Source organism: Anarrhichthys ocellatus, unplaced genomic scaffold, assembly GCF_004355925.1.
Source record: "Anarrhichthys ocellatus isolate YVR2014 unplaced genomic scaffold, GSC_Weel_1.0 scaffold34, whole genome shotgun sequence".
In the NCBI taxonomy this organism is placed as follows: Eukaryota; Metazoa; Chordata; class Actinopteri; order Perciformes; family Anarhichadidae; genus Anarrhichthys; species Anarrhichthys ocellatus.
In genome coordinates, this window is record NW_022280064.1 from 3,212,685 (window position 1) to 3,225,214 (window position 12,530).

Below are 12,530 nucleotides of genomic sequence, written 5' to 3' on the forward strand. Positions count from 1 at the left end.
CTAGCAATACCCCAACGGAGGACACACAGCAGTACTCCGTGACTGAAACCAACACCAGTCTCTGAATGTCTCCGTCACCCTGACCCTGAATCCCTTTCATCCTCTCATAGCCAATTTGACCACCTGTCTGGAGCCACAGTGGTGTAATCAATAGAGAGCATTACTGATAGAGGATGACGAGATGGAGCATTCGTAATAATGACATTCTTCACTTTGGGTTTAGTCAGAAGAACCCCAACGATTTCAAACTGACTTCGGTTTCTGCATTTCACCTGCAAGCACAACTAACTAACTATACAGGCGTGTGTGGATGTGGGCATTACACCCAGAATAACATACATATAGGTGGCACCTGACAGAGAGAGCAGCATCATCTGTGCAACTGTTGCGCTGCATAACTTGGAAAGGTATCTGGTGAAAACGGTCTTCTTTAATTGCAAGCTATGTCATATATTAAATACTTAACCATCACTTTTTTTATAATAAGGGTACAACTATAATCAAAATTGCTTAATCATAATGAATCTCTTGCTTCCTGATCCAGAAGAAGATAATAAAGACACAAAATGACGATAACAACCTTCCTGGAGCTCAATTAAAAATGCAGAGACCTTGAGGGGATTTAATCCAACAGTACTGATGTTGTTTGTCGACAGCAGCGCTGTCCTTTGGCGTGGGAACAGATGTGAAGACGGCGGGCAGCTGACATCTTTATTTCTCTAATTACCTTGCTGCTATGCTCGCCATGTAGTGAACTGGTTTCACACTCCGGCAGCAGTCCAGATAGCTTCATTAAGGTGGAGGCAGGCTGCCAGACAGCCAGGAAGGACACTGCAGAGGCCCTTCTGCTGTCAGCAGTTTGGAGCCTTTTCTGGATTGTTTTATATTAGCAGTGTTTTGTGGTCCCACATATCTGAACCAGAGTAGAGTTCAGTTTGTTTATGAATGAAAGCTGTCAGCTCCTGGCTGTCACTCTCATCCCCCATTGCCCCTCTCCCATCTTATCACAGGAATACAAACAGCACGCAAGATACTTGGTTTCAGCATGTTTGCCTGTTATAACAGTATTATTTACATTTTGGCAGCCCTATTTAAAAAAAAAAAAACTTTATTGTCGCATACATACAGGTACATACATTAAATGTGAGCGCTTCATCAAACCCATTAGGAGCAGTGGGCAACACAACTCAGCACTTCAAGCACATTCGTTTCAGCTTAAACGTCTTCTAGCTGGTCTGTTATTAGTCATCTTTTAATGTGGAAAATTTACAGGAAGTACTGAATTGTATTGACGTCAGCTTAACATAAAGATAATGGAAAAGTGAAAATGAACAGCTATGATTTAAGACTCTTGAGAGAATTCACGATAGCGAAGTATCTGTGCATACATAAGTGGTAGCCTGTGATGATGAACAATGAAATTAATATCCTTGCAATGTGTCTCAATGTGTTTCAAAATAAGGTACAAATCTTGAGCTGTGTTGTTACTGATGTTTATTGTTTACATAGGAATTAATGAAATCCTTGTATGTAAATTGCAGCAGCAGGAGTCGCTCAGCCACTCAGCTCAATCAGTGCACCCGTCTAATTAATTACAAGGACTCACTCACTTTCTGCAGCCAACCACCACACCGTGTGTCTCCGTGGAGCCTTCAATAGTAGTTTGTGCTTATCGATAACGTAATATGCGTCTCGCTTAAAGAAGCAATAAGGAAGGTTTTACTGCAGCAGCACAAAGGGACCACAGTAAAAATAGATGTGGGTGGCCGATGGGTTCTAGATCAATGGCATTCAGCAGTGATTGCTTGGCCAGAAGCCAATCTCATGAACCCACATTTGTTGGCTGATCTCATGGCATTTCTCTTTCTCTACAGTGACTCACTTTTAACAAGCAGGAACATCACCATGGCAACTCAGGCTGTACACCAAACCCGTCCTGAAAGTGATTGAAGCATGTTGTTCAGGCGACGGGAACAGTGCACACGAGAACATACGGACAACCCTCAGAAACAACATCATGTCCCAGTGGGATTCTGGGTACGGAGAGTGAGAAGAAGTGAGCTCACTGTGAGCTTTTATGAGGTTTCATAGTTTAGATATTAGGCCCTTCACAGCAAGATTGTTCTGGATTTAAAAGTGTTCCCAGTGTTCTCCCCGTGTCAGCGCGGGTTCTCTCTGGGTGCTCCCACTTCCTGCCACAGTCCGTACACGTGCAGGTTTAGGTTAATTGCTCACTCTGACTTGCCCGTCGGTGTGGATGGTCGTTTGTCTCTCTGTGTGTGTCAGCCGCCTCTCACCCAGAGTCAGCTGGGATCGGATCCAGCACCTGAAACCCTCTAGGTAAAGCGGGTATAGCTCGTGGAATGGATGGATGCATGTCAACAGCCTTAATAACCAACTGTTGGCAGTGACACTGCAATGCCAATAGTTGGTTATTTACACATCCAGCAGTTAATGAGCAACATATTTGTGTCCACCTGGAAGTCCAATATTGTCTCTCTTTTAGAGTTGGTCTCTAGCAGCTCCTGAGATAAAAACCTTACTTTACTTTAGCTGCTAAATGATCCACTAAGTTCACCAGCTAGCCTCTAACTGAGTCTGTCTGCTGTTTGGTGTTGAGAAGGTTGTGTACAGTGGAACTGTACAGCAAAAACAATTGGCTGAAACTCACTACAAAGCTTCGCAAACCCGTAGCGAGCAGCAGATTCAGCTTATAATCAGTGTGGCATTGATAAAACAAACTCAATACTGCATGGTCACTTAACTCCTACTCTTTAGCGCTGGGTATCGGTACTCGGTACCTTTTTAGGAATCAACCCAAATGACCCGGTACCAAGTTTTATTGAAACTTCTTCAGTCAAACGACCTGCAATCGATCCTTTTTGTTAACAGACTATTTGTATGGTTTGTTGTATGCAGCCAATCACGCAAGTGTTCTTCGATTTATTGCAACTTGTGATTGGCCCACTACCTCAGCAGCTACAACGGCTGGCAGTTAACGGTGCTAGCAGCTGATGGTGCTAGAAGCTAACGGTGCTAACAGCGCAAACAACAAGACAAGACAACATGACAATGGGTCCCAGGTAGAGATTGCTCTGTTTTAAAGGGGACTGTACTAAAACACAGTTGCTCTTCAACTCCAGTTTTCACGAACTGCAGATAGAAGACCCAAACATTTTTACATTTATAATAAGTTCACATGTTCTGGCGTCACAAGATAAAACAGAGCTTCTAAAAAAAAGCAGCAGGTCCTTTGAATAATAAGAGACGTGACTAATTAATATAATTGGCTAGTGTATATTTAAAGTCTCCTTGTGTCTCAGACAACCGAGACATATTTCAGTGTGCAGCTGGAGGCTGACTTCGTGAATTAAAATCTTGGGAAATTTGTTACAGACTGATGAGACAAGATGGAAAGCACACTCTGTGTGACAGAGCAGTGTCAACACATTTTCCCTCAAGCAATCCTCTGTGGCCCTGGCAGCAGAGAGTGTTAGTTTTCTCTGTTGTATATTTTTTATTTCTCAACATAATGGTTTGCTCTTTGTGAGAGAAGATCTTTTATCCCACGCTTCACACTTACACAGCCGGCATTATACTGCCAGCCACATGTCACAGATCGCTTTATGCGCACTACTCTGCAAAGGTCATTACTGCATATTTATTATTATTATTATATCATCAAAATTAGGCGTTCTCGATCTGCAGTGCAGGTGACTGAGTGGGATGAGGAAAGAGTTCTTTCTCTATACTTCCGATGGAGTAATCTGAAAAGATGTCCTGAACATTGATGTGTCAATGTGACTTGAATGGCAGGGAAGTTATTAATCGTTTATTTGGTGGCTAGAATACAAAATTAACTATAAATCCCCCTTTAGAGCTTGTGTATAGTGTATAGAAATGGAAAGCAGCTTTATGGCGCTGGAGAACAGTCGTGAGTAGCCTAAAACGTTAGAATTTGTCCCCTGAGTCTCATGAATATCCACAGCAAATGTCCTGTCAATCTGTCCAGTGGCATTAGAGCTGTTTAGAGGAGCATTTAATAAAACGGTGCTCTCCGTTTGGTGTTGGCTTTGTTACCACATGAGACATCAGTATGTAACATTTGCTAAATGCTTGGAAAGAGATCAACTCCTCTCGGTGCTGCAGAGCGTCCTGCTGGGCTTCTGAACTGAGGGTGTTGATGAGTTTCTTCAGCCTCCTACTGTACATTAGCTCCGAGCTCATTGACGCTCATCAAGCTCATTCAAATTAAGGACAGACTCAGCTTGACAATGTGCACGCTGGTTAGATTACAGAGCTTCTGGAAGTAGTACTGGGTTGTGAGAGAATCTTCACCTGAATAAAGATTTTATCTTTCATAGTTGAATTTGGACGACTGGCATCCCACCTATACGACTACTTTCATGTCCGACATTGTGCTCTGTGCTCGTGGGGCAAGAGGTTAGGGGTGGATGGATAAGTCAACAATTTTAAGACTGCTGTTTGTTGTTGCTAATGGCTACAGGTATTTAAATAACACATGACTTGGCACATTCTTCAAACAGTTGAGTGTTTCTCAGCCAACAGGCCATGAAAACAGACACAAGTACATATTATGTATTAACAATATGGAAGGTGTGGTCGCCTCTGCAATTTGCATTTATAATTCAGTTGTTTATTAATGTAGAATAACTACAGACTTTGCTGTTTATTTCTTAGTGCTATGGTCAACCCCCAACCTTAACCAACCATCCTGTTCTTAAAGGTGTCAGATCAGAATCAGATCTCTTCTTTGGTTCGTTTTTGAGGTATGAGGACTTGTTGAGAGCAACAAAAGTAAATGTGAATGAAAATGTATGAAGGATTTATTACAATAGCAGATAAGCTATAACAAACTGAGGAAATCTGAGGTTTAATAATAATGTTATAAAATATAAGAACAACATTACAGTCTACACAGTATCCTTGTTTCTTTGAGCAGAGCAGGTTATTGTTGTTGTGCTTGTGCTGCAGTGGAAAGAAACCTCTTGGGGAGAGATGACGAATGGCCACTGTAAAAACGGGAGTGGAGATTATTATATATATTCAATACTAACACAATAATAATGATTAAAAAAAGAATTCGAGAAAGAAGAAAACTTGAGTGAAGCAGGAGGTTATGATAAGCACATTAATTCTGTGGTCCAGATGGGGATTCAGTGTGCTGCATTGTGAGGCTCTTAAATACACGACTTACACATTCTTCCTTGAAGACAAATGAAGATTAACTGCAAACATACACACTGCAACTTAGTATAACTACATAACTCATGACATCGTGAACAGCCATAGTAGTCCCTTATTATGAATTATCGTCCCGATTTCCATTCACATATTTTTATGCATATTTTGAGGTATCGCGTTAGAAAAGCTGTATGGAAACTCAACTCTGGTCAAATCTAAATTCATCAATTGCAGAAAAATAAGTTTTTACTTTCGCCCACACCAGTTTATGGAAACACCGATTACAAAAGAAAATTGCAGCGAACCAGTGTGGCGTAGAGGAAGATCATTGATACAAGCGGAAAAAGTGAGTTTCCTTCATAGGTAACAGTCTGTGATTTATATTTTGCCATATCTAACAAATAGAAGTTAAAGTATAGCAATGTTTCTTCACATATTTCGGTCATTTTTTTACACATTTATTTTAGTTTTGAGGGCAGTATTACGACACTTGTTGTTATTTGATTAGCACCAAACATGTTTACTTAGGTAATAAATCAAGAGAGAAGTAGAGTCTTTTTCTCATAGACTTCTATACAATCAGACTTCTTTTTGCAACTGGAGGAGCCGCCCCCTGCTGGTCAGTAGAGAGAATGCAAGTATAAAGACACTTCACTCTGAGGAACAGGAGGTTGCTGCCTGGCTACTACATGATTCCTGCAGTGTTTGGCTGAGGAACCTCGTACTCAATATCTGAGGCTACTTCACTGGCACAGACCTGTTTGCACTGCAGCAGGCTTCAATGGAAAATAAATAGTGAGCATAACATTGATGTGCTTATTCATTAACAAACATCACCTAATGACAACATGTGCTTTTAACTGAAAATGTCAGCTGTAGGATATTTACTGCATTATTGAGTTATGTATGTGTGTAAGTGTCATATTTACAACACTTCCGACGTCACCTGAAGGCAGCAGCAGAGTGGAGACTAACGACAGAGAGAATAGACGCACAGCAGCCACAAAGCGACGCCTCTTTAACTTCTCCTGGTCTCTCTCCGCGGACAGATGAATGACAGGTGACTCGTTCCGCGGATTAATGCACGCGAGCGTCATAAATTTATTTTCATTTTTTTTGTGCTCGTGCATCACGTGAAGAGAGCTGAGATAAAAAAATTTTAAAAAAAAACGCTGCAGCTTTGTGCAACAGGAGCGCGAGGCAAACATCTCATCTGTTTGTTCATTCTTACTCATACACGCGGGATGACAAAACGTAATGGTGAGTTTTTACTAAACTTGGAGCTGGAGGGTGGGGGGGGGGTGGGACTAGATGCGGTGTAGCAGGGGGTGCTTGTGTTGCCACAGGTGCCCTGTCTGTCTGTCTGTCTGTCTGCACACCATAGTTCATAAAACAAGCCTCCCTCCAGCAGCTGCCCTTCATTGATGTTTTGTTCAGGTATGATATTCTCTGTGTTTTAGGAAAACCATGCAGCTGTAATGAAATAGGAGATTAAAACAAACACCATATAGTAGGCTACCATACAAACTCATTTAATAAATAGCCTACTGCAGTTTCAAAGTGTTTAATTGATACTATGGTGAGTAGCCTACTGCTTTGTGTTTCTGGATTATTTGTCCGACAAAATTTGCAAAGGTAACTTGTCATGGGCAACTTTCTGTTAAATATATTATTCAAGACACTAATATTATTCTGAAACAAATTGTCTCATTGATTAAACTGAATGATCAACTATCAACAGAAAACTAATCGATAACAATTTGTATTTGATTTATCTTTTATTTTATTTCCAATTGCATGGGTAATTCTCATTGACTGTATATAAGAAGTGGACGTAATCATTGGTTTGTGGACTGACGTTTTGAAGACTCGAGTTCATCTCCATCTTGGTTTTTTGGCCGTCGCCATCTTGGTTTTTTGCAACCAGAAGTGTGACTTATTAATCACTGTGTAGCCCCGCCCTAAAGCATCCCCTGCTTTATGGTCTGTTTGACTCTAAATGGACCATAATTTACTAAATGAACATCATGCTGTATTGAAGAAGACTTGAAACTAGAGATTGAGACCATAAACTCATGTTTACAATGTTTACTGAGGTAATAAATCAAGAGAGAAGTAGAGTCACACGTGACGTGATATGGACATGACCTCAGTGTCTAAGGCACCAGGTTGAAGCACAGCTTGAAATAGCCTACTGCTGTTTCTTGGGAGTTTTGTTTTAGAACAATGCCCATTGTCTAATATTTCTACTGCTGACATTTCTGATGCGCGCTCCATCAAAAGACTATCTGTTGGATTGAAAAGTACGTAGGATCCTCGTGCTGTCCAGCAGGCAGTGATTAATGTGTGTGTGTGTGTGAGAGTGTGTGAGGAGATAGAATAAGAGAGATTGAGTAGGTAGATAAGAATATATCTTATTCTTTACTTACTTATTATTTACCAGTCATCAATTGGTTTATTTTAACCTCCATGACTGCAACCAAGTGGTTATTATTGTAGAGAATGTAGGTCCCCTTACCCTCATCGAGTACTCATTTTAACCCAAAGCATGATGTTTCCCTAACCTTAGCAAAGGTGTTTTGTACTATGGCCGTGGTTGCTGCACTAATTAAAGTTACTGCAAGGAACTATTATTTAGTGTTGTTTTTGGCGGTCCCTGTGGACTAAAGTGGTAGTGTTTCTGAGCACCAGAGTCCTTTTAGAAAACCTCTCATTCTACTGCAGCAGGGTCTGACAGTCTGCCCCTCTCAGTCCTGGTTCTGGGTCTCCCATGCCTCCCTTCCCTCCAGCGGGTCCAGCAATACATCCTGGGTTTCCAGCAGCATGGTGTCGGTGTTAGCTCCCAGAGAGGAGAAGCTCTGCTAGCTCTCAGTAAAAGAGGTCTTTGGGGATTCTGCCATCCTCCATGCAGTTGCTTGTGACCAAGCCGGCAAAGGCCTCTCTGCTTGAGGAGTGGGGATAGCGATGGGATCTTTGTTCACATACCATCCCTGTTGAGCAGAGTATTCGGCTCATTCCGGCTTCATTGATGTGTGTTTTTGGACAACAATGGAGCTGGAGGAAGAACATTTGTCAGGCTGTAGTATGTGTGCACACACACACACACACACACACACACACACACGCCCACGCCACTTGTAAGTAAGATTAATTAATTGTTCATTGAACGTGGGGTTTGTTGAAAATCAGGGAAACATCAGATATCACTACATTTAGCTTTAAGGGTTAAATCTAAGTGAATTGTCTTCTTTGACATCAGCAGAGGCGTTCTTTATTTCTAGCTTAAGGTTGCCTCCCTCAAATACAATATCATTATTTGCTGAGGCATGGTGCTCAAAAGGTTTTAATGCATCTTATTCGTCAGTGCGACGGATGTCTGACAAATGTCTTGTTCCACCATTTAAAATACAGAAGCACTAACAAAAACCATCAGACGTGACCGACAACGATCAGAACGTCCCGGGTGAGGTTACGAGAACTAGCTGGAACGCCGGGACAGCGTAGGATTATGCCGCATGTGTCCAACTGAAGTGTTTGTCTCTCTGCTGTATTAAGCAGCCCTGGCACAGAGTCATTACAGATAAGACATCGGACGGAGTGTGACGGAGCTCTGCAGTACAAATCAAAGTATCACCGTTTCCATTCACAGCAGGAGATTAAGCTTTCAGCAGCGCTCGTCCGGCAATAACAAACTTCATGTGTTTGCTTTATAAAATGCATTTTAAGGTGTTTTCAAAAACAAGGATGCAAGCAGGTCACTTGTAAAATAATAGCTGAAGGTCTGGAAAAGAGGAGCATTGGAAGAGAAGAACAGTAGAAGAAGAAAATCATTTAGAAAATGAATAACAGCATGGAATTAAGTATTATAAGATTAATCAAATATGACTAGGACAGGGAAAGTTTAAAATGAATCTAACAGTAGATGGTGACCTCGCTGGTCTTCTCTTAAAGCTGCACTGTGCATCTCCTCTGCCGTTGTGGTGTGGTGTTTAGCAGACCGTGCCCTGCACCTGCACACGCACACATTTAAATAAAACCAAAACAAATACAGTTATCCGAAGTAATCGCTTTTTAAAGACAGTAGCTATGTTCAGAATACCATTTACCACCCATCAGTAAAGGAATATTTAGTATTCAGCTACGAGCTGTTTCAAAGGTGGAGCTGATGTTCAGGTGCTCACTGAATTCTTCACATACGTCACACAACTGATGACAGCGAGTGAATGTTTTCACAGCCCAGAGGAGGCGAGGGTGTGCCAGTCTTACAGTCACTCACTCAAGCTGCACGTTTTATGCAAAAGTGTTGCACGAGAGAGCGGAATACAAATCAGAGCATGTGGTAATCGGTCATTACGCCCTCAGCCTGTCACATTATTCATCTCAAAGTCTTTATTCAGCCCTTCAAAACACAGCGGCGCTTCATGAAAATGACTCGGGGTAAATAGAGAGAGCAGAGTGCAGACGGCGTGCCACGGTGTGAACAGCAGACCTGTTAAGCCAAGTTCACACTACATGACTTTCAGAGGTGTCGGCGTGCTGTGCTGGTCACACCACACAACTCGCCGTCCTGCAATCGGGAGCCTTTAAGTCGTTGTGGGTTTCACACATGGCTGAGCGGCGACAGGAGGTCACACGCTGCGTCTGGTCTCCGAACTATGTTTTGTCACGAAAACACAAGCAAGGAGTGACACGGGACGTGACGTAATGCCACGCGCGAGACATGATCTGCTTTCCTTGTAGTTGAGCTCGTTGATGTTGTCGTTGGCACACGTTTTCACAGAATGTCCGGTTTGCACCAGGCTCTAACCTCCGGTTCTGACCAGTGGAGCCGATGCAGGAAGTGTCTTAAAACTTGAATTCTCTCTACTGACCAGCAAATGTATGCAAATTAGCACATATTTAATAAGATAATGCATCGTTTACATATTCGAACAGACATTTTCAAGAAACCTTTTGATACAGAAAGTAATTGTTTTAATGTAAGAAACCAACTGGGGACGTTTGGTGCTGTATTTTAGTTTAGAAATGTTACCCGATGCACCTGTAGTGTGTGAGTCAGCAGTCACACTAATCAAGAGAAACATTATCCTGGAGCTGCTTCGATATGAGCTGAATATTATAAATACTAAGCCGTTGACTTGATATGTTTGCTGGTTGCTTTACTCGTGAATAAACAAGAGCACAGTGTAACTGCAGTTGTTAGTGAGGGATGTTATGTTACCCACAGGCAGGGCTGAGTCAGCACTACCTATCTTTCCAATCAAGGACATCAAATCAATAGTGTACTCTTTGCCAGGCGCCATAGAACACCGTGTCGTAGACGGATGGGGCCGCGTGGCCTTGCATGTCATCCTCGACCACAAGCCACGTAACTCGTTGATTCCCGCTCACTTTACCCATGAGTCACTCTGCTCACTGAACGTACTGTTTCCTTTGCTCATTTAATTTGTGTAGAAAGTCAAAAACAGCAGAGAGGCCCACTGGCTAATAAATCAGCAGTTAATCTCATCACAGTATTGACGAGGATGATTACTGTTTGTAATTCCAGGAATTAAAGACACAGTTCACCGATGAAAATGTATTTTTGCTCTATTATTACATTCATTTGTGTCAAGTTTTACTGAGTCAGAGCCCGTTTTCAATCACATTTCATAATGGGTATGCGTACGCATACATGGAATTTGACTCCAGACATGTATGTAACTGAGGACATGAAGGCAGCTCCAGATGATCCTGGCTCCTTCGTGTAGAGATGAGCTTGAAACTGGCGGCTTCAAAAACACTGTATGCCGCAAGTACAGTACAGTAATATCGGCCGGTGAGATGTCTGCCTTCTCTCCTATGTAACGGGACTATATGGCACTCAAAGCGCCGAAAAGATACACTTGTAAAAAAACAGCAAAAAAAAACAGCAATTATTTTCTGTTCATTTATACCGATGTTCTCTGTTCAGAACAGGAAATACAGCTAAGCACAAATGAAACTTGACATCTTGAAACCTTCCTGCCGCACCAAACGAAGCCAAAGAAAACACTCACGAGGGATCTCCTGCGGTTCCTCCTTTATTATAAATAAAAGGTGGATTTCTAGTGGCGCTGGCAGCTGTCTGTGCTGCGAGGGATCCATGCGTTGACCCCTCCGTCACAGTGCGAATTACATCCTGAAAGGGACTGTCAGTCAATGTCTGAGTGTGTGACATTCTCCTCTACCCGGAGCTCTGAGGAGGGTTCTCATCCCCAGACAACAGTACGAAGAGCCAGAGAGAAGAAGAAGTTCTGCTTTATTCAAACAAAACACATCATGTTCATTTTAAACTACAGCAGGGAATTTGACAGTCAATTAGTTTTCAGGGTGAAGACTGGATTGTTAATATTTCATAGATATTGAATCATTGAAAAGTTTTTCTTTCCAAATATGGGTTGTAGAATGGAATGTTTTTTTTAATGGATGATTACTGCTTTGTGTATTAAGTAATAAGTGCAATGTTTCAGGAAGGAACATGCTGTTCCTACACATCAGAGCTGCATTAGTAGACTTCTTGACCGCTTGGGGAGCAGCGGCAGAATGAGTTTTGAAGTGTGTGGAGCGTCCTGCTCTAGATGACGTAATTCAGTGTTTTCCACAAGACTTTGTGAGATTGTGGTGGAACTTGGACCCTGTAGGGGGGTCCGGGTGCATGCTCCCCCCCCCCCCCAAAATAACGTTTTGTACATTTTTAAAGTTAAATGCAGCAGTCTGGTGCACCTTGAGATCCAAATTAGGAGACTAGATATATGAAGAACTTTGTGCTCTAGTAAAGAATTCAATCATAAACACATTGGTTGTTTTTAATTAAAAAATGGCAAGACACAAAAATCACTGCAGACATCTTCTGATAACAGACTTTGCTGCTGTAATACTGACATATAAGTACAGTAAAAGTAAAAAGGATAATCTTATATCTGAACATACTGGGATTAAAGGCACTACAGTTGTATTAAGAAAATGTCTCTTTATTCTTGACAAATCCTGAAACATATTTTAAGCGGTTGCAGTTTGTATAGAATGTTTTCAAGGTGACATAAGTGCAGCTGTGGCTCGGGGGAAACGTCCACCTCCAGTGAGTGATGGGGGGGAGGTGGAGTGTGACCTTTGTATGTTAAAACCTGATAAAGCTCCTTGTCATCAGATGGAAAGAAATAAAATAAATTGCCACTTAGTAGAGGTTGAATGGGAACTTTCTTGAAAGATCTGCTCCATTTAAATATGTTGAATTGTATGCTTCTCCACTCGACCCCACTCTTCCTCTTAGGATCCGTCGGGCCCCGCTCTTCCTCTTAGGATCC